Source organism: Cetorhinus maximus, chromosome 36, assembly GCF_964194155.1.
Source record: "Cetorhinus maximus chromosome 36, sCetMax3.hap1.1, whole genome shotgun sequence".
Lineage (NCBI taxonomy): Eukaryota > Metazoa > Chordata > Chondrichthyes > Lamniformes > Cetorhinidae > Cetorhinus > Cetorhinus maximus.
Window position 1 is genome coordinate 4,319,835 of NC_135914.1, and position 27,981 is coordinate 4,347,815.

Genomic DNA, 27,981 nt, shown 5'->3' on the forward strand with positions numbered 1-27,981 from the left:
GGAGTAGGAGGAGGAGGGTGGAGTAGGAGGAGGAGGAGGGTGGAGTAGGAGGAGGAGGAGGGTGGAGTAGGAGGAGGAGGGGAGGGTGGAGTAGGAGGAGGAGGAGGGTGGAGTAGGAGGAGGAGGAGGGTGGAGTAGGAGGAGGAGGGAGGGTGGAGTAGGAGGGTGGAGTAGGAGGAGGAGGAGGAGGGTGGAGTAGGAGGAGGAGGTGGGTGGTGAGGAGGAGGAGGTGGGTGGAGAGGAGGAGGAGGAGGGTGGAGTAGGGGTGGAGTAGGAGGAGGAGGTGGTGGAGGAGTGGGGGAGTAGGAGGAGGAGGAGGAGGGTGGAGTAGGAGGAGGAGCAGGAGGAGGGTGGAGTAGGAGGAGGAGGAGGAGGGTGGAGTAGGAGGAGGCGGAGGGTGGAGTAGGAGGAGGCGGAGGGTAGAGGAGGAGGCGGAGGGTGGAGTAGGAGGAGGAGGGTGGAGTAGGAGGAGGAGGAGGGTGGAGTAGGAGGAGGAGGAGGGTGGAGTAGGAGGAGGAGGAGGGTGGAGTAGGAGGAGGAGGAGGGTGGAGTAGGAGGAGGAGGAGGGTGGAGTAGGAGGAGGAGGAGGGTGGAGTAGGAGGAGGAGGAGGGTGGAGGAGGAGGAGGGTGGAGTAGGAGGAGGAGGAGGGTGGAGTAGGAGAGGAGGAGGGTGGAGGAGGAGGGTGGTGGAGGAGGAGGAGGAGGAGGGTGGAGTAGGAGGAGGAGGGTGGAGTAGGAGGAGGAGGGTGGAGTAGGAGGAGGAGGGTGGAGTAGGAGGAGGAGGAGGGTGGAGGAGGAGGAGGGTGGAGGAGGAGGAGGAGGGTGGAGTAGGAGGAGGAGGGTGGAGTAGGAGGAGGAGGGTGGAGTAGGAGGAGGGAGGGTGGAGTAGGAGGAGGGTGGAGTAGGAGGAGGGTGGAGTAGGAGGAGGGTGGAGTAGGAGGAGGGTGGAGTAGGAGTAGGAGGGTGGAGGAGGAGGAGGGTGGAGGAGGAGGAGGGTGGAGGAGGAGGAGGAGGAGGGTGGAGGAGGAGGAGGAGGGGTGGAGGAGGAGGAGGCGGCTAAGGGGTGTGGCGGGGTGGAGGAGAAGCGGGTGGAGGAGGAGGTGTGTGGAGGAGGAGTTGAGGAGAGGGGTCGAGGAGGAGGGGTCAACGAGGAGGAGGAGAAGGGTGGGAGACAATGAGGGGAGGAATAGGGAAAGGAGGGGGAGGTAAGACAGGGGAGTGTGCGCGAGGCGGGGACATGACGTGTGCCGGAGACACGGGGAGTGAGATCCCACAGGAGCAACAGCAAGTCCTCCAGTCAGCGCACGCACATGAACAAGGGCCAAGCAACCCCCTCATCCCAGTCCCGATCGTTACCCCCCCACCACCTCGCAGCCCACAGGCACTGAGGCCAACTCTATTTTCCACAACCCACGCGGGTCTCTGTTGAGATTAAAAGGACCTACAATCGATATAGAAGCAAGAGCGTGGCGGCAGAGGCCAAGAAAGGTGCTCTCGCCTCATGAATAAATTAAGAGCTGGTGCTTGCATCATCTCTAACATCAGGTCTGTGCTGTCATGGAGGAGCCCATCAATAATTGATCACCTTCAGCCCTCTGGCTGAGTCGGTGTTCGAACTAACAACAGGGGGAGAGAATCACACTGAACATTGCTGAAGGCAGACACAGTCGTGTTGTCGACGCTTTTCACCTTGCATGCATCAGGACAAATGCAAGAATGCCAAATTTCAAAGGCTCACCTCTTACGCCACACGGGAAAAGGGTGCTGATTGGCTGGCGAGACGATGCGGATTGGCGTCGCCACGGAGAAGGCAACAGGGGACGATAGACTCCCCGAGCTCCGGGGTAATTCGGGAAAGGGGGCAAGGCTCGAACGCGTTCCCTTTTCGCTAGCAGAGGACGGGTCCCTGCGTACGAACGTGTCCGATCGGTTCACTCCCGACGCAAGACTGCAAGTGGCCGCGGAAGAGCTGGGTGAGAGGGAGCGGATTCCTGCGGGCGAACCTTTCGTACACGGGGGTCAGGGCAGCCCGGGATGGGGAATGGTCTCCTGCTGCAGAGTGTGGGGCAATAAGCAAGGAGGGGAGCAGCTAAACCGCAAGAGTCCAGAACCTTAAAATGAGAGCCGGGCCATTCAGGGGTGATGTCAGGAAGCACTTCTTCACGCATAGGGGAGTGGGAATCTCCCCCTCCCCCCACCAACCCCCCAACAAAGAGGCTGCGGGGTGGGGGGGAGGGTGGTCAGTGGTGTATTTCAAAGATGGATAGATTTTCATCGGATAGGGGACGAAGGGTGATGGAGCCAAGGCGGGTAAGGTGGAGTTAAGATACAGGTCAGCTGTGATCCGACTGAAGGGCGGAACAGGCCTGAGGGGCTGAATGGCCTCCTCCTGTTCCTATAGCTCAAGAGAGAGGAAAAAAACAAATCTATTGACAGAACGGAGTAGCACGTAAAACCCCCTCGTCACATGGAGCATTCGACAAGGAGGCTTTCACCAGCATAAGATGGTCTTGCCTTCGAGGGGGCAGGCGTACAAGCGAGTGCGCTATTCAGCACAGGCACTCAGCAGGCATCCCAACTCAGCCGGTGTCTCACGTCACTCGGGTTAACAGCTCCGAATCCTTCAAGAGTCTTTAAAAAAAAAATGAAAACAAGGAACGCAGGACGTGCGTTTCTCTAGCGCCTTTCACCACCTCAGGACGTCCCAAAGAGCTTCACAGCCAGCGAGGTGCTTTCGAAGCACGCTCACCGGTGCGATGCGGGAAACACGGCAGCCAATTTGCGCACAGGAAGCTCCCCGCAAACAGCGACGTGACGACGACCCAGCTCGTGTGTGTGTGTGTACTTTTTTCTTTAAAAAAAGCGACGTCGGGATGTGGGATAAATACTGGGCCCGGGACGCTGGGGGGCGCTCCCCCCTCCCCTTCCAACAGCGGCCGTGGGATCGCTTACATCCACCCGAGAGGGGGCCCAGACGGAGGACCCGGGTTCAACGCCCCATCTCTAAACGCGGCACCGCCACGCTCCCTCAGCACTGGCACTGGGGGGGGGTGCCAGCCTGGGTTGGACGCTCAAGTCTCTGGCCCGGCATGACACGGCAATAGAGGGAGAGAGAGACCCGCTGAGGCACAGCTGGTACGGGGTTTGCAGGCAGCGGCAGAGGGGGCTTTGGTAGAGCGCCCCATGTGACCGAGGGCGAGGACAGTCGGTGAATGCGACGGCAAGACTCGGGCCCACCTTCGGCTACCCCCACGCAGCCAGTGGAGGCCATGACACAGAGCCAATCGCCAAAAGGAATCCATCCCTGGGCAATAACATCCCTGGGAAACAACTGCAAGGCCTTTTTATTTTTTTTTTGTTTAAATTGTACAACTTCCAAGATCCAAACGACTGGAGGGGTCAACCCATGAGACTCAATAGCCACCCCCTGAAAACATATACGCGTTCCAGGGGTGCAGGAGGGAGAGGGGCAGCGAAGGGAGAGGGAAGCAAGCGAGGCACGGAGAAAGGAAGTAATTTTCTAGTTATTTCCAAATTGCAGAGGCAGCTTAAATGCCACCCCCAGCAGAGCGATGCTTCAGTCCAGAGTGAGTTTTCGATTCAGCAAGATCGAGAGAGAATCCATCGGACTTGCACAAACGAGGTCAGTAAACTTCACAGCAATTCAGCGTACCGCAAAGGCCCCAGATGTTGGGGAGTCGTCTACCCAATTGTTCACGCCTCCTTGCTCAGTTTGGCTAGACCCTAGAAAAGTTACAGCACAGAAGGAGGTCCATTCGGCCCATCTTGTCCATGCCAGCCCAAGGACACCCAGGTGCCCTTTCTAACCCCACCTCCCTGCACCCGGCCCATAGCCCTGCAGCTTACAGCGCTTTAGGTGCAGATCCAGGTACTTTTTAAAAAAAAGAGTTTAAAGTTTCTGCCTCTACCACCAACTTGGGCAGCGAATTCCAGACACCCACTACCCTCTGCCTAAAAAAAGTTCTTCCTCATGTCCCCCCTACACCTTCTGCCACTTATCTTGAATCTATGTCCCCTGGTTCTAGAATTCTCCATCAAGGGAAACAGTCTCATCCTGTCCACTCTATCTATTCCCCTCATAATTTTGTACATCTCAATCAAGTCACCTCTCAACCTTCTTTGTTCTAAGGAAAATAACCCCAACCAATCTTTTATTCCAATCTCTCCTCGTAGGTACACTTTTCTAACCCTGGCAACATTCTTGTAAACCTCCTCTGCACTCTCTCCAGAGCTATTATGTCCCTCCTGTAATGTGGTGACCAGAACTGCACACAATACTCCAGTTGTGGTCTCACCAGTATTTTATACAATTCCAACATTATATCCTTACTTTTATATTCTATACCTCTGGCAATGAAGGACAGCATTCCATATGCCTTCTTTACAACCTGGTCTACTTGAACTGCTGCCTTCAGGGACCTGGGTACTTGTACACCAAGATCTCTCATTTCATCTACCCCTCTTAGTATATTCCCATTTACTTTGTAACCCCTGTAACTGTTTGACCTTCCTAAATGTATGACCTTACACTTCTCTATGTTAAAATCCATCTGCCACTTTACCGCCCACTCCACCAACCCATCTATGTTGTTTTGGAGACTTTGGCTATCCTCTACACTATCCACTACTCGGCCAATCTTTGTGTCATCTGCAAAATTTCCCAATTGTGCCCCCCACGTTCACATCCAAATCGTTAATATATAACACAAACAGCAAGGGTCCCAACACCGAGCCCTGTGGAACACCACTTGAGACAACTTTCCATTCGCAAGGGCATAAGACCATAAGACATAGGAGCAGAAATTAGGCCATTCGGCCCATCGAGTCTGCTCCGCCATTCAATCATGGCTGATAAGTTTCTCAACCCCGTTCTCCCACCGTCTCCCCCTAACCTTTGATCCCCTTACCAACCAAGAACCTATCTATCTCGGTCTTAAATACACTCAATGACCTGGCCTCCACAGCCTTCTGTGGCAATGAATTCCATAGATTCACCACTCTCTGGCTAAAGAAGTTTCTCCTCATCTCTGTTCTAAAAGGTCTTCCCTTTACTCTGAGGCTGTGCCCTCGAGTCCTAGTCTCTCCTACTAATGGAAACATCTTCCCCACGTCCACTCTATCCAGGCCTTTCAGTATTCTGTAAGTTTCAATCAGATCCCCCCTCATCCTTCTAAACTCCATCGAGTATAGACCCAGAGTCCTCAAACGTTCTTCATATGTTAAGCCTTTCATTCCTGGGATCGTTCCCGTGAACCTCTTCTGGACCCTCTCCAGGGCCAGCTCATCCTTTCTGAGATATGGGGCCCAAAATTGCTCATAATCCATCGACCATTACCCTTTGTTTCCTGTTACAAAGCCAACCTTTTATCCAGTTTGCCACATTACCCTGAATCCCATGGGCTTTTACTTTCCTGACCAATCTGCCATGTGGGGCCTTGTCAAATGCCTTGCTAAAATCCATGTACACAACATCCACTGCACTACCTTCATCAACCCTTCTTGTCACTTCCTCAAAGAATTCAATCAAATTTGTGAGGCAAGACCTTCCTTTAACAAATCCATGCTGACCATCCCTGACTAGTCCATGCCTTTCCACATGACAGTTAATCCTATCTCTCAGGGTTGATTCCACTAATTTGCTCACCACCGATGTAAGATTAACTGGCCTATAATTGTTTGGCATTTCCTTTGATCCCTTCTTAAACAATGGAACCGCGTTTGCATTTCTCCAGTCCTCCGGTACCTCCCCTGTATCTAGGGAAGATTGGAAAATCATCCTCAGAGCATCTGCTATCTCCTCCCTGACTTCCTTCAGCAGCCTCGGAAACAATCCATCTGGCCCTGGTGACTTATCAACTTTCAAGGATTTCAACCCTTCGAGTACTTCCTCTCTCTTTATGACTATCCCGTCCAATATCTCGCAGTGTTCCTCCTCGACTACTATATCGACATCCTCCCTTTCCTTTGTAAACACGGAGACAAAATATTCATTCAAAACCCTTCCCACAGCCTCTGCATCTACACACAAGTTTCCATCTTCATCTCTGATAGGTCCCACTTTTTCCTTAACTAACCTTTTAGCATTAATGTATTGGTAAAACATCTCTGGGTTATCTTTAAGTTTACTTGCTAATCTTTTTTCATGCCCTCTCTTTGATTTCCTTATTTCCTTTTTTACTTCGTCCCTGCACTTCCTATATTCGTCTAGGCTATCTGCAGTGCTTAGTTCTTTGTGTCTATCGTACGCTTTCTTTTTCTGTTTGATCTTCCCCTGTATTCCTCTAGACAACCAGGGGAGTATAGATTTGACAGTACCACTCTTATTTTTGCAGGGGACATGTCTACTTTGTACAATTAGGATCTCGCTTTTTAGTGCTTCCTACTGGTTTTCCACTGTTTTATCCTCCAGCAGTGCTGTCCAGTCCACTTCAGCCAAGTCCCTTCTCATTTCTGCAAAATTTGCCATCTCCCAGTTCGAGACTTTTACTCCTGCCTTATCTCTGTCCTTTTCCATGGTAATGCTAAATCTAACTGAATTGTGATCACTGTCCCCAATATGTTCGCCAACTGTCACTTCACCTACTTGCCCTTCTTCGTTCCCCAAGACTAGGTCTAGAATTGCATTTCCTCTCGTTGGGTTTGTCGCCAATTGGTTGAAAAATTTTTCCTGGACACACTGCGTGAATTTTTCTCCCTCAGTGCCCCTTATATTGTTTGAATCCCAGTTGATATTAGGATAGTTGAAGACAATCCATCACCGTCCTGGGGGTTTCCATTGACCAGAAACCGAACTGGACCAGCCATGTAAATACTGCGGCTACAAGAGCAGGTCAGAGGCTGGGGGTTCTGCAAAGAGTAACTCACCTCCTGACTCCCCAAAGCCTGTCACCATCTACAAGGCGCAAGTCAGGAGTGTGATAGAATACTCTCCACTTGCCTGGATGAGTGCAGGTCCAACAACACTCAAGAAGCTCGACACCATCCAGGACAAAGCAGCCTCGCTTGATCGGCACCCCATCCACCACCTTCAACATTCACTCCCTTCACCACCGACACACAGTAGCAGCAGTGTGTGCACCATCTACAAGATGCACTGCAGGAATTCACCAAGGCTCCTTCAACAGCACCATCTAAACTCACAACCACTACCATTTAGAAGGGCAAGGGCAGCAGACACATGGGAACACCACCAACTGCAAGTTCCCTCCAAGCCACACACAATCCTGACTTGGAAATATCTCAGCCATTTCTTCACTGTCGCTGGGTCAAAATCCTGGAACTCCCTCCCTAACAGCGCTGTGGGTGTACCTACACCACAGGGAGTGCAGTGGTTCAAGAAGGCAGCTCACCACCACCTTCTCAAGGGGCAATTAGGGATGGGCAATAAACGTTGGCCCAGCCAGCGAAGCCCACATCCTGTGAATGAATAAAAAAAATCACTCAAGAAGCTTGACACCATCCAGGACAAAGCAGCCCACTTGATTGGCACCCCTTCCAGAAACATACACTCCCTTCTCTTGATCGGCACCACATTCATTCCCTCCACACTGAGACACAGTGGCAACAGTGCGTTCCATCTACAAGATGCACTGCAGAAACTTCCTCCATACTGCCCCTCCAACAGTGGGGCGTACCCTCCGTACTGCCCCTCTGACAGGGCGGCACTCCCTCAGTACTGCCCCTCTGACAGTGCGGCGTTCCCTCAGTACTGACCCTCCGACAGCGCGGCGCTCCCTCAGCACTGACCCTCCGACAGCGCGGCGCTCCCTCAGCGCTGACCCTCCGACAGCGCGGCGCTCCCTCAGCGCTGACCCTCCGACAGTGCGGCGCTCCCTCAGCGCTGACCATCCGACAGCGCGGCGCTCCCTCAGCGCTGACCCTCCGACAGCGCGGCGCTCCCTCAGTACTGGCGCTGGGACTGTCGGCCTGGATAATGTGCTCAAGTCTCCAGGGTTGGGATTTGATCAAACGAACACATGACCCCGCAGACCACTTCGAATGCTCCCTCAAATATCTACCCTGTCCTCCCGTTCCGAAATCCCTTCCCAGCCTGAGAAGTGCACTCAACGCCAGACAATCCTCGGCTTTGCACAGGCTGCCTGCACACCTGACCCTGCATCCTGCCAAGTCTTGTTTTCCTCTCTGCTGCACAATGCTGTGTAATCTGGAAAACACGCCTGTAAGGAACAGTGATGAAACCAGCACGGCCCTGGGAGTTGCTTGGAGACCAGATACCAGAAGCACGACTCACCCTGGAAGAATTCCAGGGAGTTCCCCTGGTGTTGGTTTGGCTGAGAGAAGCAGTTTGGTAGGAGATCACAGCAGCCGGTCTTCCTGCTCGCCAGAGCAATGAAACGCTGCCCTGACGTGCAGTGAGCGTCGACTAGCACTCCCCAGTTCCTTTGTGGGTACACCCAGCCCCCATCTTACCCAGAGTTAAAAGCAATTCAAGTGGAATCTGATCACTTGTGCTTTGATTTTGAAATTCTCATTGTGCTTTTCAAGCCCCTTCTCACCCTGCTCCCTATCTCTGCAACTCCCTCCAGCCCCTACACCCCTCCCTATCTCTGTAACCTCCTCCAGCCCCTACACCCCTCCCTATCTCTGTAACCTCCTCCAGCCCCTACACCCCTCCCTATCTCTGTAACCTCCTCCAGCCCCTACACCCCTCCCTATCTCTGTAACCTCCTCCAGCCCCTACACCCCTCCCTATCTCTGTAACCCCCTCCAGCCCCAACATCCCTCCCTATCTCTGTAACCCCCTCCAGCCCCGACATCCCTCCCTATCTCTGTAACCCCCTCCAGCCCCGACATCCCTCCCTATCTCTGTAACCCCCTCCAGCCCCGACATCCCTCCCTATCTCTGTAACCCCCTCCAACCCTTACACCCCTCCCTATCTCTGTAACCTCCTCCAGCCCCTACACCCCTCCCTATCTCTGTAACCTCCTCCAGCCCCTACACCCCTCCCTATCTCTGTAACCTCCTCCAGCCCCTACACCCCTCCCTATCTCTGTAACCTCCTCCAGCCCCTACACCCCTCCCTATCTCTGTAACCTCCTCCAGCCCCTACAACCCTCCGAGATCTCTGTGCTCCTCCAATTCCGGCCTCTTGCCCATCCCCCGATTCCCATCGCTCCACCATTGGCGGCCGTGCCTTCAGCTGCCTGGGGGGCCCTGAGCTCTGGAATTCCCTCCCTAAACCTCTCCGGCTTTAAGACACTCCTTAAAGTTTAGTTCATCCACCAAGCTTTTAGCCGCCTGTCCCCTCCTTTGGCTCAGTGTCAATGTTTCTCCCTTAATGCTCCTGTGAGGTACCTTGGGACTGTGTAAAAAGCATGTTGCTGCTGCATGGACAAACCTGCTGATGTTTATAACTGCTCTGTGAAAGACAAGAGAGATTATAACCGTACACTCACACCCATAAGTTGTCCGAATAGGGAAACTAGTAAACAGCTTTCAGTTTGTTCTCAGTCTCACCTCGAGATAAACACACAGGCACACGGTACTGACTGTCCTGCAGGTATCCACGCAGTTAGCTTCAGAGTTTCCCCCACGCTACTCCCCACCTCATCCCCTCCCATCCCGTGTGGACCAGTGACCCAAAGTGGGCATTTCCAAACCAGCCCGACCCAGTTTCCCGCCTGGCTACATGATTATAACCAGCCAACACCGGGAGGTGCTCCTGGAAGCCGGGAGTTAACTACTGGAACGTCGACACAACATCTTTGGGGTGTGGTCCTTGAACGCAGTACAGCACAAGTGACCAACTGCTTCTTTCTATTCTGAGTCTAGTGCACGCTGCAGCTGGGCTGCACCAGTGTTAGACCATAAGGCATAGGAGCAGAAATTAGGCCATTCGGCCCATTGAGTCTGCTCCACCATTCAATCATGGCTGATAAGTTTCTCAACCCCATTCTCCCGCCTTCTCCCCGTAACCTTTGATGGGAATGGCTGTATCGGGTGGCCGACCACAGCAGATCGCCTTGCCCGAGATTGTACAGCAGCAGCTCACCAAAGTTCCTTCAACGGGACCAGCCATATAAATACTGTGGCTGCAAGAGCAGGTCAGAGGCTGGGAATCCTGCTGTGAGTAACTCACCTCCTGACTTCCCAAAGCTTGTCCACCATCTACAAGGCACAAGTCAGGAGTGTGATGGAATACTCTCCACTTGCCTGGATGAGTGTAGCTCCCAAAACACTCAAGAAGCTCCACACCACCCAGGACAAAGCAGCCCCGCTTGATCGGCACCCCATCCACAAACATTCACTCCCTCCACCACCGATGCACAGTAGCAGCAGCGTGTGTACCATCTACAAGATGCACTGCAGGAACTCACCAAGGCTCCTTCGACAGCACCTTCCAAACCCACCACTTTTACCACCTAGAAGGACAAGGAGTAGCAGACACATGGGGAACACCCACCACCTGGAAGTTCCCCTCCGAGTAACACATCATCCTGACTTGGAAATATATCGGCCGTTCCTTCACTGTCGCTGGGTCAAAATCCTGGAACTCCCTCCCTAACAGCACAGTGGGTGTACCTACACCACAGGGACTGCAGCGGCTCAAGAAGGCGGCCCACCCACCACCTTCTCAAGGGGGCAATTAGGGATGGGCTATAAATGCTGGACTAGGCAGTGACCATACACATCAATTGGAGGCGGACGACAGATACCAGGCTCGCCGGCTTGGGCGGGGGGGGGTGTGTGTGTGTGTGTGTGTGTGAAGGGAGGGGGAGGGGGGAATGACCGCGAGGGCTGACCACGCCTGTGCGTTGGGGGGGAAGGCGGCCGCTCACCTCGTCCTGCTGGCTCTCCACCTTGGGGTTGCTGGCCGTCCGCTTCAGGTTGCTGCCCAGGCTGATGCTGGCCGCGGCGTCGGACTTGGAGCGCTGGTGCGTCCGCTTGGAGGGCGAGAGGCCCGTGTCGCCGGCCGGGCTGACCGGCGGCAGCTCCTTGCGCCGGCCAGGGGCCGGCTTCAGCTCGTCGGAGAGGATGAGCTTGCGCAGCTTGGTGCCCCGGGAGTGGCGCTGGGCGGAGATGTGCATGTCGGAGGAGTAGGCCCCCAGCAGCCAGGCGCACTGCAGCGAGAAGTTGATGCTCTGCCGGCACCGGTGCACCACGTAGGGCTTGATGGCGTCGCCCACGTCCTCGTCCATGTGGATGTACATGTTGAGGAGCTGGGGCAGGTAGAAGTCCACCTCCTCGTGCCGGAAGCTGAAGAGCCGGTTGCCGATGTAGGCCTGCACGCCGGGCTCCTTGGAGTTGTAAAGATACGAGATGGCCATGGAGATGTCGAACAGCTTGGACTCGAACAGCCTGAGCAGCCACGACTGCTTGGCGGAGTTGTACCTCTGCCGCCTCCTGGCGTTCTTCACCGTGTTGCCGGTTGCTGCCGCCGCCGTCTCCTCCCGGATCCGGCCCGACAGGCCCCCCGGCTCGCAGCCGCCCACCACGCCGTTGGCCAGAGCGGCCGGTGGCGGAGTCACCGTGGCGGTGATGGCGTCCTCCTCCTCCTCCTGCTCCTCCGTCTCCGCCGCCGCCGTCTCCGTCGAGGCGACCCGCAGCAGCTTGACCTTCTCCAGCACCTCCTCGCACGCCCGCTTGGCCACCTCGGAGTCGATCAGCGCCTCGCCCACGCCCTCCCGGATGACGCCGAGGGCGGTGCCGTCCGCGCACGGGCACCGGTCGGCCGGCTCAGCCTCCGTCTCCGCGTCCCCCATCGCCGACGGCTCCTCAGGCCTGCAACACTGAGAGATCACACAAGAGCAGTCGTTAGTTTTAAAACAGGCCGGCATTTCTCAAGTGCCTTTCACAACCTCCGGACGTCTCAAAGCGGTTTACAGCCAGTCAAATGCTTTTTGAACTGGGTGCTCACTGTTGTGATGCAGCCAGCGTGCGCACAGCAAGATCCCACAAACAGCAATGTGACCCAGATCATCTGGCTTTTCTCCATGCCTTTGGTTGAGACACAAACATCAGCCCCAGGACATCAGGTGGAACTCTTCTTCCCCTTCCCCCACCCCACAGCTGCTTCTCGTCCAACAGCAGCCGTGGATTGTTTACATCCACCTGAAAAGGACCCCCCGACAGTGCGGCTCTCCCTCAGCACTGACCCTCCGACAGTGCGGCACTCCCTCAGCACTGACCCTCCGACAGTGCGGCACTCCCTCAGCACTGTCCCTCCGACAGTGCGGCACTCCCTCAGCACTGACCCCCCGACAGTGCGGCACTCCCTCAGCACTGACCCTCCGACAGGGCGGCGCTCCCTCAGCACTGACCCTCAGACAGTGCGGCGCTCCCTCAGTACTGACCCTCAGACAGTGCGGCGCTCCCTCAGTACTGACCCTCAGACAGTGCGGCGCTCCCTCAGTACTGACTGTCCGACAGTGCAGCACTCCCTCAGTACTGACCCTCCGACAGTGCGGCGCTCCCTCAGTACTGACCCTCCGACAGTGCGGCGCTCCCTCAGCACTGACCCCCCCCCGACAGTGCGGCACTCCCTCAGTACTGACCCTCCGACAGTGCGGCGCTCCCTCAGCACTGACCCCCCCCCGACAGTGCGGCACTCCCTCAGTACTGACCCTCCGACAGTGCGGCGCTCCCTCAGTACTGACCCTCTGACAGTGCAGCACTCCCTCAGCACTGACCCCCCCCCGACAGTGCGGCACTCCCTCAGTACTGACCCTCCGACAGTGCGGCGCTCCCTCAGTACTGACCCTCCGACAGTGCGGCGCTCCCTCAGTACTGACCCTCCGACAGTGCGGCGCTCCCTCAGTACTGACCCTCCGACAGTGCGGCGCTCCCTCAGTACTGACCCTCCGACAGTGCGGCGCTCCCTCAGTACTGACCCTCCGACAGTGCGGCGCTCCCTCAGCACTGACCCCCCCCCCCCGACAGTGCGGCACTCCCTCAGCACTGACCCTCCGACAGTGCGGCGCTCCCTCAGCACTGACCCTCCGACAGTGCGGCGCTCCCTCAGCACCCCCTCACCCCGACCCCGCTGGATGCGCCTACGAACTCTGGCCTCAGGACTGGTGCCTTGCCCAGGGCCACAGAACACTCGGAAATGGTCACTGCAGTGAAGGATGGGCATGTCAACCAGAGCAGAAAATCTTAAGAGCGGGTCTCTTTTTAAAAGCAACCTTCAGATATAAGCCCTCGAGATTCAAATGCCGATTTTCCTCGCACCATTAGATGAGTTTTAAAACCAGGCATACACTATCTACATGTTATTGCGTAATCGTCAAGCAGTTTGCTAACGACAGGAAGAAAATGGATTTGTGGTCTACACACGACAAAACTTACACAATACCATTCCAGTGCGAGGCTCCCAGTTTAGCCCTTCAAATACTTCCCATTGCAAAGAACGCGAGCGACAGACCTGTCCCCACCAGTACTGTACCCCAGTGTTAGACAGTGAAATATCCGTACCCACCAGTACTGTACCCCAGTGTTATACAGTGAAATATCCGTACCCACCAGTACTGTACTCCAGTGTTATACAGTGACAGACCCGTCCCCACCAGTACTGTACCCCAGTGTTATACAGTGATAGACCCGTCCCCACCAGTACTGTACCCCAGTGTTATACAGTGACAGACCCGTCCCCACCAGTACTGTACCCCATGTTATACAGTGACAGACCCGTCCCCACCAGTACTGTACCCCAGTGTTATACAGTGATAGACCCGTCCCCACCAGTACTGTACCCCAGTGTTATACAGTGACAGACCCGTCCCCACCAGTACTGTACCCCAGTGTTATACAGTGACAGACCCGTCCCCACCAGTACTGTACCCCAGTGTTATACAGTGACAGACCTGTCCCCACCAGTACTGTACCCCAGTGTTATACAGTGACAGACCCGTCCCCACCAGTACTGTACCCCAGTGTTATATAGTGACAGACCCGTCCCTACCAGTACTGTACCCCAGTGTTAAACAGAGACAGACCCGTCCCTACCAGTACTGTGGTCTGTATTACAGCTCCATAGCTGCTTGGGACTCTTTGCAGCTCCTAACTGAACAGTTTGCTGTCCTTCCTAGCTATGGTGTAAAAGTTCCACCCCTGTCACACTCCATCATTGTACAAAAGTCCTAAGGGGCTTGGTCGTTTGGGGGTGGGGGGCGCGGGGTGGTGAGAGATTGAGACTTGCACGCCCACCACTCCACTGAGAGAGTCCCCAGCGACAACACTATTAGATGATGTATTATCAGTTCCTGACAACAGCACCATGTAATTGAGTGGAGCCACAGCATTTTTACTGACTGTAATCACATTATGTAGATACTTAGCTAGTTCCTGAAAGCATATTACAAGCCAATTATATGCAAGAGAGCTCCAACCAACTTAGCAGCTGCCTTTCCACATTCAAAACCATCGCTTTGAATCAACAGGTGACATCGCTCAACAATTCTCAGTGCGTGTTTCACACCCAGCGAGGTGATCGAGGGCATCATGAATCCAGTACTCATGCATTAGCCGTGACTCAGTGCATCATACTCTCACCTCTGACTCAAAGTCGAGGGCTTGAATCCCCCGCCAGAGACCTTGAGGCCGGTGGTAATCCAGTCCGGCACTGGCCGAGGGAGCGCTGCGCCGAGGGAGCGCTGCGCCGAGGGAGCGTCACTGCACAGTTTGTGGGATCTTCCTGTGTGCAAATTGGCTGCCACGTTTTCCTACGTTATAACAGTGACTTCCAAAGTGTTTCTGTCATTCACAGAATCACAGAATCTCTCAGTGCAGAAGAGGCCCTTCGGCCCATCGAGTCTACACCGACACGGGAGAAACACCTGACCTACCTACCTAATCCCATTGACCAGCACTTGGCCCATAGCCTTGAATGTTATGACGTGCCAAGTGCTCATCCAGGTACTTTTTAAAGGATGTGTGACAACCCGCCTCCACCACCTTCCCAGGCAGCGCATTCCAGACCATCACCACCCTCTGGGTAGAAAAGGTTTTCCTAACATCCCCCCCTCATCTTGAACTTATGTCCCCTTGTGACTGACCCTTCAACTAAGAGGAACAGCTGCTCCCTATCCACCCTGTCCATGCCCCTCATAATCTTGTACACCTCGATCAGGTCGCCCCTCAGTCTTCTCTGCTCCAATGAAAACAACCCAAGTCGATCCAACCTCTCTTCATAACTTAAATGTTTCATCCCAGGGAACATCCTGGTGAATCTCCTCTGCACCACCTCCAGTGCAATCACATCCTTCCTATAATGTGGCGACCAGAACTGCACACAGTACTCCAGCTGTGGCCTCACCAAGGCTCAATACAACTCCAACATGACCTCCCTACTTTTGTAATCTATGCCTCGATTGGTAAAGGCAAGTGTCCCATATGCCTTTTTCACCACTCCACTAACATGCCCCTCCGCCTTCAGAGATCTACGGACACACACGCCAAGGTCCCTTTGTTCCTCAGAGCTTCCTAGTGTCATGCCATTCATTGAATACTTCCTTGTCAAATGACTCCTTCCAAAGTGTATCACCTCACACTTTTCAGGGTTAAATTCCATCTGCCACTTATCTGCCCATTTGACCATCCAGTCTATATTTTCCTGTAGCCCAAGACACTCAACCTCACTGTTAACCACCCGGCCAATCTTTGTGTCATCCACAAACTTACTAATCCTACCCCCTCCAGTCATCTATGTCGTTTACATAAATGACAAATAATAGGGGACCCAGCACAGATCCCTGTGGTATGCCACTGGACAGTGGCTTCCAGTCACTAAAGCATCCTTCTGTCATCACCCTCTGTCTCCTACAACTAAGCCAATTTTGAATCCACCTTATCAAATTACCCTGTATCCCATGTGCATTTGCCTTCTTTAGAAGTCTCCCATGTGGGACCTTGTCAAAGGCTTTGCTGAAATCCATATAAACTACATCAACTGCACTACCCTCATCGGCACACCTGGTCACCTCCTCAAAAAATTCAATCAAATTTGTTAGGCATGACCTCCCTCTGACAAAGCCATGCTGACTATCCCTGATCAAACCTTGCCTCTCCAAGTGGAGATAGATACTCTCCTTCAGAACTTTCTCCAATAGTTTCCCTACCACTGACGTGAGACTCACTGGCCTGTAGTTCCCTGGCTTATCTCTACAACCCTTCTTAAATAGTGGAACCACATTAGCTGTTCTCCAGTCCTCTGGCACCTCCCCCGTGGCCAGAGAAGAATTAAAAATTTGGGTCAGAGCCCCTGCGATCTCCTTCCTTGCCAGTCTGGGACACAAATCATCTGGACCTGGACATTTGTCCACTTTTAAGCCTGCCAACACCTCCAATACCTTGTCACTCCCTATATCAATTTGCTTAAGAACCTCGCAGTTTCTCTCCCAGAGTTCAATACCTTCATCCTCATTCTTTTGGGTGAAGACGGATGTGAAGTATTCATTCAACACTCTAGGGATGTCCTCTGGCTCCACCCGTAGATTGCCCCCTTGGTCCCTTATGGGCCCTACTCTTTCCCTGGTTATCCTCTTCCCATTGATATACTTATAGAATATCTTGGGATTTTCCCTACTTTTACCAGCCAGAGCTTTCTCATATCCCCTCTTTGCTCTCCTAATTGCTTACTTAAGCTCCACCTTGCACTGTCTGTACTCCACTAATGCCTCTGCTGATTTACTTCCCTTGTACCTGCTAAAAGCCTCTCTTTTCCTTTTCATCGTAACCTGAATATTTCTGGTCATCCATGGTTCTCTGGGCTTGTCACTCCTTCCTATCACCCTCAAGGGAACATGTTGAGTCTGTACCCTCCCCATTTCCTTTCTGAACAACCCCCACTGCTCCTCTGTTGATTTCCCCACAAGTAACTGTTCCCAGTCTACCTTGGCCAGATCCTGCGTTATTTTACTAAAATCCACTCTTCCCCCAATCCAAAACATTTTTTTGCAACTTGTCGATTTCTTTGTCCATAACAAACTTAAACTGTACCATGTTGTGGTCGCTATCACTAAAATGCTCGCCCACCACCACCTCAGCCACCTGTCCGGCTTCATTCCCCAGAATTAGGTCCAGCACTGCGCCATCCCTTGTTGGACCCTCTACATATTGACCTAAAAAGTTCTCCTATACATATTTCAAGAAAGCCACTCCATCCAAGCCCTTAACACTATGTCTATCCCAATTAATGTTGGGAAAGTTGAAATCACTTAGTTTCAGTTCCCTATTGTTATTGTTTTTACACACCTCCACAAGTTGTGCACATATTTGCTCCTCAATTTCCCGCTGACTATCTGGGGGTCAATAATAAACACCTAACAATGTGGCTGCCCCTTTTTTATTCCTAAGCTTTACCCACAAAGCTTCATTCAATGCCCCCTCCAAGATACCATCTCTCCTTACTGCAGTAACTGACTCCTCAACTAATAATGCAACACTTCCTCCTCTTTTACCCCCTCCCCTGTCTTGCCTGAAGATTCTATATCCCGGAATGTTGAGCTGCCAATCCTGCCCTTCCCTCAACCACGTCTCAGTGACGGCCACTATATCACAATTCCACATGTCAATCCTCCACCCTTAACTCATCTGTTTTACCTGTAATGCTCCTAGCATTAAAGTAGAGGCCATCCAGCCTTGCCTTACTCCCTTGAAGCTTAATGCAGCTGTACTCCCTCTGACTTGTTTGTTTTACAGTATTACGATGTGTCCCTATTCTGTCATTGTGAAGCACTTTGGGACTTGGAGGTACCTGGTCCAGGAACACCCAAAATTTCAGAGGCCGCACTCTCGTTTTCAAGTCCCACCGTGCCCTTCCCCATCTGTGACCCCCTCCAGCCCCTATAACCTCCTCCAGCTCCTACACCCCTCCCTATCTCTGTAACCTTCTCCAGCCCCTATAACCTCCTACAGCTCCTACACCCCTCCCTAACTCTGTAACCCCCTCCAGCCCCTATAACCCCCTCCACCTCCCACACCCCTCCCTACCTCTAACCTGCACCAACTCTTACACCCCTCTCTGTAACCTCTACCAGCCCCTTTAACCCTCCCTATCTCTGTAACCTCCACCAGCCCCTACACCCCTCCCTATCTCTGTAACCTCCTCCAGCCCCTACACCCCTCCCTATCTCTGTAACCTCCTCCAGCCCCTACACCCCTCCCTATCTCTGTAACCTCCACCAGCCCCTACACCCCTCCCTATCTCTGTAACCTCCTCCAGCCCCTACAACCCTCCCTATCTCTGTAACCTCCTCCAGCCCCTACAACCCTCCCTATCTCTGTAACCTCCACCAGCCCCTACACCCCTCCCTATCTCTGTAACCTCCACCAGCCCCTATACCCCTCAGAGATCTCTGCACTCCTCCAATTCCGGCCTCTTGCAGATCCCCCAATCTCCAGCATTTGCGGCTGTGCCTTCAGCTGCCTAAGCTCGAATTCCCTCCCCAATCCTCGCCTCTCTCTCCTCCTCCTTTGAGACGTTCCTTAACACCGGCCTCCTGGACCGAGCTTTTGGTCACCTGTCCCTAATATCCCCTTGTGTGGCTCAGTGTGGTTTGATAATCCTGGGTAAAGATGCTATGTACATGCAAATGGTGGACGTTTGCATTTTTTTAATATATTCGTTCACGGGATGTGGGCATCGCTGGCGAGACCAGACCAGACCAGGTAAGGGCAGATTTCCTTCCCAAAAAGGACATTCGTGAACCTGGTGGGTTTTAGCAACAATCGACAATGGTTCATGGTTATCATTAGACTTTTAATTCCAGATTTTTGTTGAATTCAAATACCACCATCTGCCCTGGCTGGATTCAAACCCAGGCCCCCAGCGCCTTACCCTGGGTCTCTGAATTACTAGTCCAGCGACAATACCACTACGCCCCCACCATCATATTGGGTTGCGAGGGAGCTCGTTCTCTCAAGTGTTTGAGCAGATCCAGATCCTTCCTTGCTGCATTAAGGAAGTCTTTTCACAGCTCCTATTGTGTTAACACGTGTCTTTAAAACTAAGTGAGGCCTAATTGCGACGGGGAACCCCTCGCAGTCAGCGCCCGGGCAATATGCTGAAGTAATCGTAAAGGAAATGCTGAACGGACTTTGTCAGAAGACAATCAGCAGAAACAATTGCACAAATTTACCAGTCCCCAGTTCGCCTTTGCTTACACAACACAGTTCAGTCTTGGTCGCCCCACAACAATGTGAGGCACATTTATAAAGCATCTTTAACACAGTACACTGTCCCAAGCTCCAGGAGCAGGGTTCAACTTCGAGATATTAAGCTATTATTATTAAGGTGGTAAGTCAGACTGATTAGTGATCGACCAGCCAGTCATGGGGGCAGAGAGGGATGTGGTGTTCAGCCCACAGTCAGATCAGCCACGGTCGTATCGAATGGCAGAGCAGGTTCGAGGGGCCGAGTGGCCTACTCCTGCTCCTAATTCGTATCTTAACACCTTTTTTGAGTAGATGGCCGAATGATTGGTCAAAGAGAGGGGTTCCTGAGCAGACGACAGATGGAGATTTACAGTGACGGTTCCAGAGGTTAAGGCCCGGACAGCTGAAGGCACGGAGGGCTCAGCTGCCCCACACACACGCACACGCACGCGCGCACGCGCACGCACGCACGCACGCGCACGCACGCACGCACGCACGCACGCACGCACGCACGCACGCACGCACGCACGGGGGAGGAAATCTGGAACTCTCTCCCCCACCAAGCAAAAAAGCTGTCACGGCTGGGAGCTAATTGGAAGTCTCAAAGCCGAGAGATCTTTGTTAGGGATTAAGGGTTAAGGATCCAGGGCAGACACATGGAGTTCAGATACAGATCAGCCGTGATCTGAATGAATGACGGAACAGGCTGGAAGGGCTGAATGACCTCCTCCTCCTCTCTGTGAAAGCTGTCATCACCTCACCCACCTCTTACCGTCCGACAAAGAAAGCCCGGGCAGAGGGTAAACGTTATCTGGGAGGCCAAACCCAGGCCCTGCGTTGTGTTACAACAACCTGCATTTATATGGCGCAGCCAAAACGTGGTGAGGCTTTTCACAGGGGCGTCAGTCAGGCCGAATTTGCTTTCAGCGCGGCTCAGGGGTGAGCTGCTGAGATCTGAGTGCCATGTCCCTTCGGACTGGGGTGTGGAGGAATTCCTTCACTCGCGAGGGTGGGTGAATCGTTGGAATTCTCTACCCCTCCCCTCCCCCCCCCACCCCCCACCCCCCACCCCCCCCCACCTCCCCCCCAGAGAGCTGCCAGCGCTCCGCCATCGGGCAGACTCGAGACCGAGAGAGACTTTGTGGGGGCACAGTGGGGGGGGATAAAAGTGGAGTCGAGGTCAGGTTGAATGCCGGAGCAGGGCTCGAGGGGCCGAAGGGCCTGCTCCTAATTTCCCACATTGCCGTGTTCACCAATTGTGGAAAGCAACTCGAGGCGTTTGGGCTGTGTTATTAAATCCAGGCGGCGGCAGGCAGGCGTAGGGATTAATGGTGCGACAGCTCTGATGTGAAGCAGATGATAGCTCACGAAGCTGGTTTGCCAGTATTAGTGTCTCGGCCCTGCTGTGTTTTTACTTCCTCCTCCGGCAGCCTGTTAATACTTCAGCGTCAGCACCTGCCGACAATAGCCAGCTGCTCCCGCCCCCCACAACCCCCCTCCCACCCTCCTCCTCTCCTTCTGGAAAGTTCATCACCGATTTGCAAAGTGAGACAAACAATGGACACTCTGCCGCATCGTGTGCCTGACAAGACCGGTGGGCGTTGCTTTGAACAACACCTGCATTGTGCCTTCTGAAGTCCTGACGCACTTTCTGGATCAGAGGCTCCATTGTTGGGCAGCCCTGACTGCTCAGTGAGCATACCAACCACCCCCCACCACCACCAGCACCACCAGCACCAGCCCAACACACCACGCGTGCCCATCCAGCAGGGCCTCCACAGTCATGTCCCATCTCGGTAAGCTCCTTCAACCCGAACCCCAATCGGGAATGCTCTTGTTCAGATCTTCCATCCCCATCCCCTCCCCGCACAAAACACCCCTACCCAGTCCAAGCAGGAGAAAGGTCTTGCATTTCTCTAGCGCCTTTCACCACCTCAGGACGTCGCAAAGCGCTTCACAGCCAATGAGGTACCTTCCCCCACCCCCGAAGTGCGGTCACTTTTGGAATGTAAGAAACGCGGCAGCCAATTTGCGCACAGCAAGCTCCCACAAACAGCAAGCGGATAATGACCAGCCCTAGAGTGTCTCGTTCTCTCAGTTTTGTTTGGTTGAGGGATAAATGTTATCCCAGGACACCGGGGAGAACACTCACACCACACTAACCACCCCCACCCCTCAGTGCTATTTTCCAATTGAGGTCATGAGGTCTTCGCAGTACACCTGAGAAGGTAGTTGGGGCTTCTGGTTGAAGTCTAATCCAAAAGATGGTTCCTCCGACAGCGTGGCGCCCCCTCAGCACTGACCCTCCGGCAGCGTGGCGCCCCCTCAGCACTGACCCTCCGGCAGCGCGGCGCCCCCTCAGCACTGACCCTCCGGCAGCGCGGCGCCCCCTCAGTAATGCTGTGGGAGTGTGTATCCTTGTGCTGAACTCTCTGGGATAGATAAAGCTTTCCTGGTCACTGTCACTGCTCTTGGGAGCTCGCTTCCTCCAGTCCTATTCCTCTCCCTTTTCCATCTCCTTAACATCTTCTCAAAATTCACCCATCCAATCAAACTTTGGATTACAGGCCATTCGGCCCCTCTGCTCATGGTGTTTCTGCTCCACACGAGCCTCCTCCCACCAACCCCCCCCTTCATCTCACTCCATCAACATATCCTTGTATTCCTTTCTCCCTCAGGTGTTTATCCAGTTCTCCCCCCTTTAAACGCTTTGGTGACTTTTTGTTGCTCTTCCCTGACGTTGTCCGGAAAGGGTAGTCGGAGAAGTGGCTTGGTGGGCTTTCCGTCTTAGAAGGACTGGATGGGGGTTTGAGTTGCTGCTGCTGTGTAGTAGGCGGAGAGAAACTGGACAAAATGGCGGCTACTGTCCACTCCCTGCGGAGGAGTTCAACTGCTGACAGAATCAGGCTGACCACTGAGACCATCTCGCAGTTGAATAATCTGCAAACTATGTGTGGCATGGTGGCCTAGTGGTTCTGTTACTGAACTAGTAATCCAGATGCCTGGGCTAAACCTGAGTCACGTGTTCAAACCCCACCATGGCAGCTGGAGCAATTCAAATTCAGTCAGTGAATAAACCTGGCATATAAAGCGAGCCTCGGTAAACCATGAAACGATCATCGATTGTTGCAAAAACTCATCGGGTTCATTAATGCCCCTGGAGGGAGGGAAATCTGCCGTCCTTACCCGGTCTGGCCTACACGTGACTCCAGACCCCGCAGCCATGTGGTCGACTCTTAACTGCCCCCTCCGAAATGGCCGAGCGAGCCATCCTTGCATTTAAGAAGGTGACTCACCCACCAGCGACTAACTGGACCGGACGGAGCGAATGTGGACTGCCCTCGGTTCGGGAGGGCACAACAGAAGGTTTCGTAAGGATTTGAGGGGAATTGTTTTCATCCAGAGGGTGGCCGGGATCAGGGAACCCGCCACTTGAAAGGACAGCGGAGACAGAAACCCCCTCGTCACGTTGAAAAAAAAAAACATTTGGGATATGCGCTTTGCGTAACCTCCAGGGCTAGGGAGCAGGAGCTGCAAAGTGGGATTAGGCTGGGTTGTTACTGGTGGGCCAGCACACACACAGATGGGCCAAACGGCCTCCTCTGAGGCCGTAGGTTTCCGTGGCTCTACGATCTTCCTGAGGGCAGTTAGGGACGGGCAGTAAAGCGTCACCTAACTGGAAATTCCCAACTCCTCCGAAGGAATTAAAAGGGAAGGGATTCTCGATAAGTGATCGAGTATGTTGAGGTGTCAAACGAATCGAATGGCGGAATGACTCTGAATGGGGTGGGGGGGGGGGGAGGAGAGGGGCCAAACAGCCTCCTCCTGTGCCTCTCCACACTGTCATCCCGCAGGATGACTCACCTCAGGGGTCGAGCGATACAAAATGGCTTCCCTCCATCACCACGGCGACTGGCCAAAAACGTGGGATTCCTGCGAATGGGGGGGGGGAGGGGCTTTGTTTTTTTAATCATTTGTTCACGGGGTGTGGGCATCGCTGGCTAGGCTGGCATTTATTGCCCAGCCCTCACTGTCCTCGTTCAGAGGGCATTTAAGAGTCAACCGCATTGCCATGACATGTAGGCCAGACCAGGGAAGGGCAGCAGATTTCCTTCCCTAAACTAGATGGGTTTTTACGACAATCGGCAGTGGTTTCGTGGTCATCATCAGACTTATGACTCCAGATCTTTATTGAGTTCGAATTTCACCACCTGCCAGAGTGGGATTTGAACCCGGGTCCCCAAGGCATTACCCTGGGTCACTGAATTACTAGTGCAGTGACAATACCACCGCCTCCCTACATGTTCACCGTCAGTATTATAGAGAACACTGGGAGTAACGAGGAGGGACTGAAAGAGTCATTGTGGAGTCCAGGTGACATGGTAAAACACTGCAAATGTTGAGCTAATGATGCCCGCTGGCCTTGAGCTCGATGAATTATAGCTGCCCAATTTTGCACGTGTTTGTAGCAGATCCCTTCCTTTCGTCCCCACCACCCCACTCTTTCCGCCATCCCCTCCTCCACACCCCGCCCCCCCCTCACATCTAACAATGGAACGACCCTCCTGAGGACTGGCCAAGCCCCATCAAATTAACGTGTGACCTTTACAAAAAATAAAATGCATGCTTAAAAACCCACACTGGATTGGTTAGTACGTATATTGCCCTGTCAGCTTGGCTCTATTGGGAGCGCCCCTGCTGCATGGGTCAGAGTACTATGGGTCAGACTCCTGGCTCCAACTCAGGCCAACAAATCTAGGCTGCCGTTACCTGGCAGTACAGAGGAGGTGCTGCGCTGTTGGTGATGCTGGGTGAGATGTCACCAACAACAACCTGTAACCGTGTAGCATCTTCAAGATGTCCCAAGGTGCTTCACAGGAGCGTATTTACACAAAAGTTCGGCGCGAAGGCCCATGTAAGGAGACATCAGGAATAGGTGACCAAAAGCTCGGTCAAAGAGGAGGGTTTTAAGGAGCGAGAGAGAGAGTGTGAGAGTGAGAGGAAGGGGCGGAGATTATGGGGGGTGGCAGTGGGAATTCCAGAGCTTAGGGACAAGGAAGCTGAAGGCACAGCCGCCAATGGTGGAGCGATGGGAATTGAGAGAGGTTACAGAGATAGGGAGGGGGTGTAGGGGCTGGAGGAGATTACAGAGATAGGGAGGGGCGTAGGGGCTGGAGGGGGTCACAGAGATAGGGAGGGGCGTCGGGGCTGGAGGGGGTCACAGAGATAGGGAGGGGTGTCGGGGCTGGAGGGGGTCACAGAGATAGGGAGGGGTGTCGGGGCTGGAGGGGGTCACAGAGATAGGGAGGGGTGTCGGGGCTGGAGGGGGTCACAGAGATAGGGAGGGGTGTCGGGGCTGGAGGGGGTCACAGAGATAGGGAGGGGTGTCGGGGCTGGAGGGGGTCACAGAGATAGGGAGGGGTGTCGGGGCTGGAGGGGGTCACAGAGATAGGGAGGGGTGTCGGGGCTGGAGGGGGTCACAGAGATAGGGAGGGGTGTCGGGGCTGGAGGGGGTCACAGAGATAGGGAGGGGTGTCGGGGCTGGAGGGGGTCACAGAGATAGGGAGGGGTGTCGGGGCTGGAGGGGGTCACAGAGATAGGGAGGGGTGTCGGGGCTGGAGGGGGTCACAGAGATAGGGAGGGGTGTCGGGGCTGGAGGGGGTCACAGAGATAGGGAGGGGTGTCGGGGCTGGAGGGGGTCACAGAGATAGGGAGGGGTGTCGGGGCTGGAGGGGGTCACAGAGATAGGGAGGGGTGTCGGGGCTGGAGGGGGTCACAGAGATAGGGAGGGGTGTCGGGGCTGGAGGGGGTCACAGAGATAGGGAGGGGTGTCGGGGCTGGAGGGGGTCACAGAGATAGGGAGGGGTGTCGGGGCTGGAGGGGGTCACAGAGATAGGGAGGGGTGTCGGGGCTGGAGGGGGTCACAGAGATAGGGAGGGGTGTCGGGGCTGGAGGGGGTCACAGAGATAGGGAGGGGTGTCGGGGCTGGAGGGGGTCACAGAGATAGGGAGGGGTGTCGGGGCTGGAGGGGGTCACAGAGATAGGGAGGGGTGTCGGGGCTGGAGGGGGTCACAGAGATAGGGAGGGGTGTCGGGGCTGGAGGGGGTCACAGAGATAGGGAGGGGTGTCGGGGCTGGAGGGGGTCACAGAGATAGGGAGGGGTGTCGGGGCTGGAGGGGGTCACAGAGATAGGGAGGGGTGTCGGGGCTGGAGGGGGTCACAGAGATAGGGAGGGGTGTCGGGGCTGGAGGGGGTCACAGAGATAGGGAGGGGTGTCGGGGCTGGAGGGGGTCACAGAGATAGGGAGGGGTGTCGGGGCTGGAGGGGGTCACAGAGATAGGGAGGGGTGTCGGGGCTGGAGGGGGTCACAGAGATAGGGAGGGGTGTCGGGGCTGGAGGGGGTCACAGAGATAGGGAGGGGTGTCGGGGCTGGAGGGGGTCACAGAGATAGGGAGGGGTGTCGGGGCTGGAGGGGGTCACAGAGATAGGGAGGGGTGTCGGGGCTGGAGGGGGTCACAGAGATAGGGAGGGGTGTCGGGGCTGGAGGGGGTCACAGAGATAGGGAGGGGTGTCGGGGCTGGAGGGGGTCACAGAGATAGGGAGGGGTGTCGGGGCTGGAGGGGGTCACAGAGATAGGGAGGGGTGTCGGGGCTGGAGGGGGTCACAGAGATAGGGAGGGGTGTCGGGGCTGGAGGGGGTCACAGAGATAGGGAGGGGTGTCGGGGCTGGAGGGGGTCACAGAGATAGGGGTGTCGGGGCTGGAGGGGGTCACAGAGATAGGGAGGGGTGTCGGGGCTGGAGGGGGTCACAGAGATAGGGAGGGGTGTCGGGGCTGGAGGGGGTCACAGAGATAGGGAGGGGTGTCGGGGCTGGAGGGGGTCACAGAGATAGGGAGGGGTGTCGGGGCTGGAGGGGGTCACAGAGATAGGGAGGGGTGTCGGGGCTGGAGGGGGTCACAGAGATAGGGAGGAGAGTGGACGAGGAAGCAGATTGAAACATTCCAATCCCAATGCTGGTTTAAGGCCTGCAGCCCACCCTGCTTGTAAATAGCCCCAGAGCTGAGCAATCAAAGCTGCAGGATGCTGCTCCCCACCTCCTGTGCAGTCTTTAACCTCAGCAAGCACCCCCAAACTGGCCCTGTTATCTTTTGGTTTCTCGTTCCTTCTGGGTAACTCCAAGGAGACCAGGATACAAAGGGCAAGGCTTTTGGAAGCAGAAGCTTAAGAATTCAGGGGGAGCAAAATTGCCAGCAAAGATGAGAATTAACTTTTTATTACGATCTAGAAGGCGCTGCCTCCAAGGGCAGTAAAAGCAGTTTCAATTGGAACTTTCAAAAGGAGAATGGATTGATATTGGGAAGTGTTCATGGGCGAGATCGGGGTGGGTGAGAGTAGCTCCACCACAGAGCCAGCACAGGCACGATGGGCCAAATGGCCTCCTTCTGTGCTGGAAGACGCCAAGTCTCTCTCTTTTTCTCCACCATAACTTTCAAATACCTCTATGCCTCTGCCCCATCCACACCCCCGCCCTCCGTATCACAATATGCCCTCACTTTTCAGCAACCGATTTCATTCCTGTTTCAACATATTCTAGTTCCACGGGGGGAGGTCTTGTGGCACAGTGCGGGAGCGTCCCTGCCCCTGAGCCAGAAGCGCCGGGTCGATTCCCACCCCAGGACTCGATGGCCGAGGGAGGCGCGTTTGTAACGCGGCCAAACAGGTTGAGGCCCAACCTGCAAACCCTTCCAACACACGCCAATGGCGGGCGGTAAGAGTGGGAGGGGTTCCTGATCAGCCACGTGATGGAGAAAGTTGGAGCCTCCACCATCACTATCCAGGCGCGTGAGACCAGATGGGGATTCGGACTCCCCGAGGGCACTGTGACACCACTCACACAGGCTACACCAGCACAAAACCAACCAGTCCAGCTTCAGTGGCCTTTTAAGCTACCATGCACTCGAGGGAAGAGGGCTGCCACGTTGTTGGACATGCATTACAAGTTCCACCGTTTGGAGGCCAAGCTGGGAGTTCTCCCAGCCTCCTGGCCCTCTCAACTCCCCAAGCCCCACCACCATCTCAGTGGGATCTTGCTGTGCACAACACAGGTCGCCCTTTGCGACAACAGTCCCGTGAAGCGGGGTTTGGTACGTTTCTGAGAGATGTGCTTTTCCGTCCCCCAAGTCTTCCTCCAAAGGTGTGGCATGCGAAAGCTTTTCCATCCAAAACCCAACAAGTTACACTTCAGCAAGTACACCTCGTCGCACCAGAATAAAAGGAACGCAAGCATTTCCTGCCCCCACCTCCTGATCTGCAGCCATGGACGTACAAAGCAACCATCAAAGCCGCCTCTGGGCAGACTCTGCCCAGTCGCAGCAATTTCAGACTTTGCAATTTTCATGGACAGAAAACATTACTCCTTGCGTCCTGGAGCACTTCCTAGCCAGACAAAACATCTAATTCTGCAGTCCATGGTGCCCAACAATTGGAAATTTACCAGTATGTTTCTTAAACATATGATTGTTTATATTAACATATAATAGTAATATACACACTGACGATAGCTTTAAGGACTAAAAAAAAAACAGGATCCCTACTCACTGTTTGTGGAGAGGAGTGTAAGTTGAAACCAGGAGTGGAGGAGTCTCTTTAAATTTCCTCAAGTACAAAGGAGAGGGAGGGCGAAATGTTAAAAATCCAACGAAAGATGTTCACAAACGTTCAGCTTCAGAGCCTGTTGCTGCTGCTCCCTTTGCACTGAAGGTGTTCGGGGTGTTATTTGGAAGGTTGAAGCCCCCTGTCCAGGTATTCAGGGAGTCCAGCAGGGTCAGGTTGCTACTTAACAGGTTA

The 27,981-nt window shown here is 54.4% G+C and overlaps 1 pseudogene across 1 annotated transcript; it reads right to left on the minus strand.

Annotated features, from left to right (window-relative positions):
- Positions 1 to 2,562: 2,562 nt before the first annotated feature.
- Positions 2,563 to 27,977, minus strand: LOC144672188 (phosphatidylinositol 4-kinase beta pseudogene; annotated as a pseudogene). The gene is made up of 3 exons (XR_013574077.1): positions 27,733 to 27,977; positions 10,786 to 11,772; positions 2,563 to 2,631 (listed from the first exon to the last, which is right to left on the minus strand). The product of XR_013574077.1 is annotated as a phosphatidylinositol 4-kinase beta pseudogene (transcript).
- Between the last annotated feature and the right edge of the window lie 4 nt (positions 27,978 to 27,981).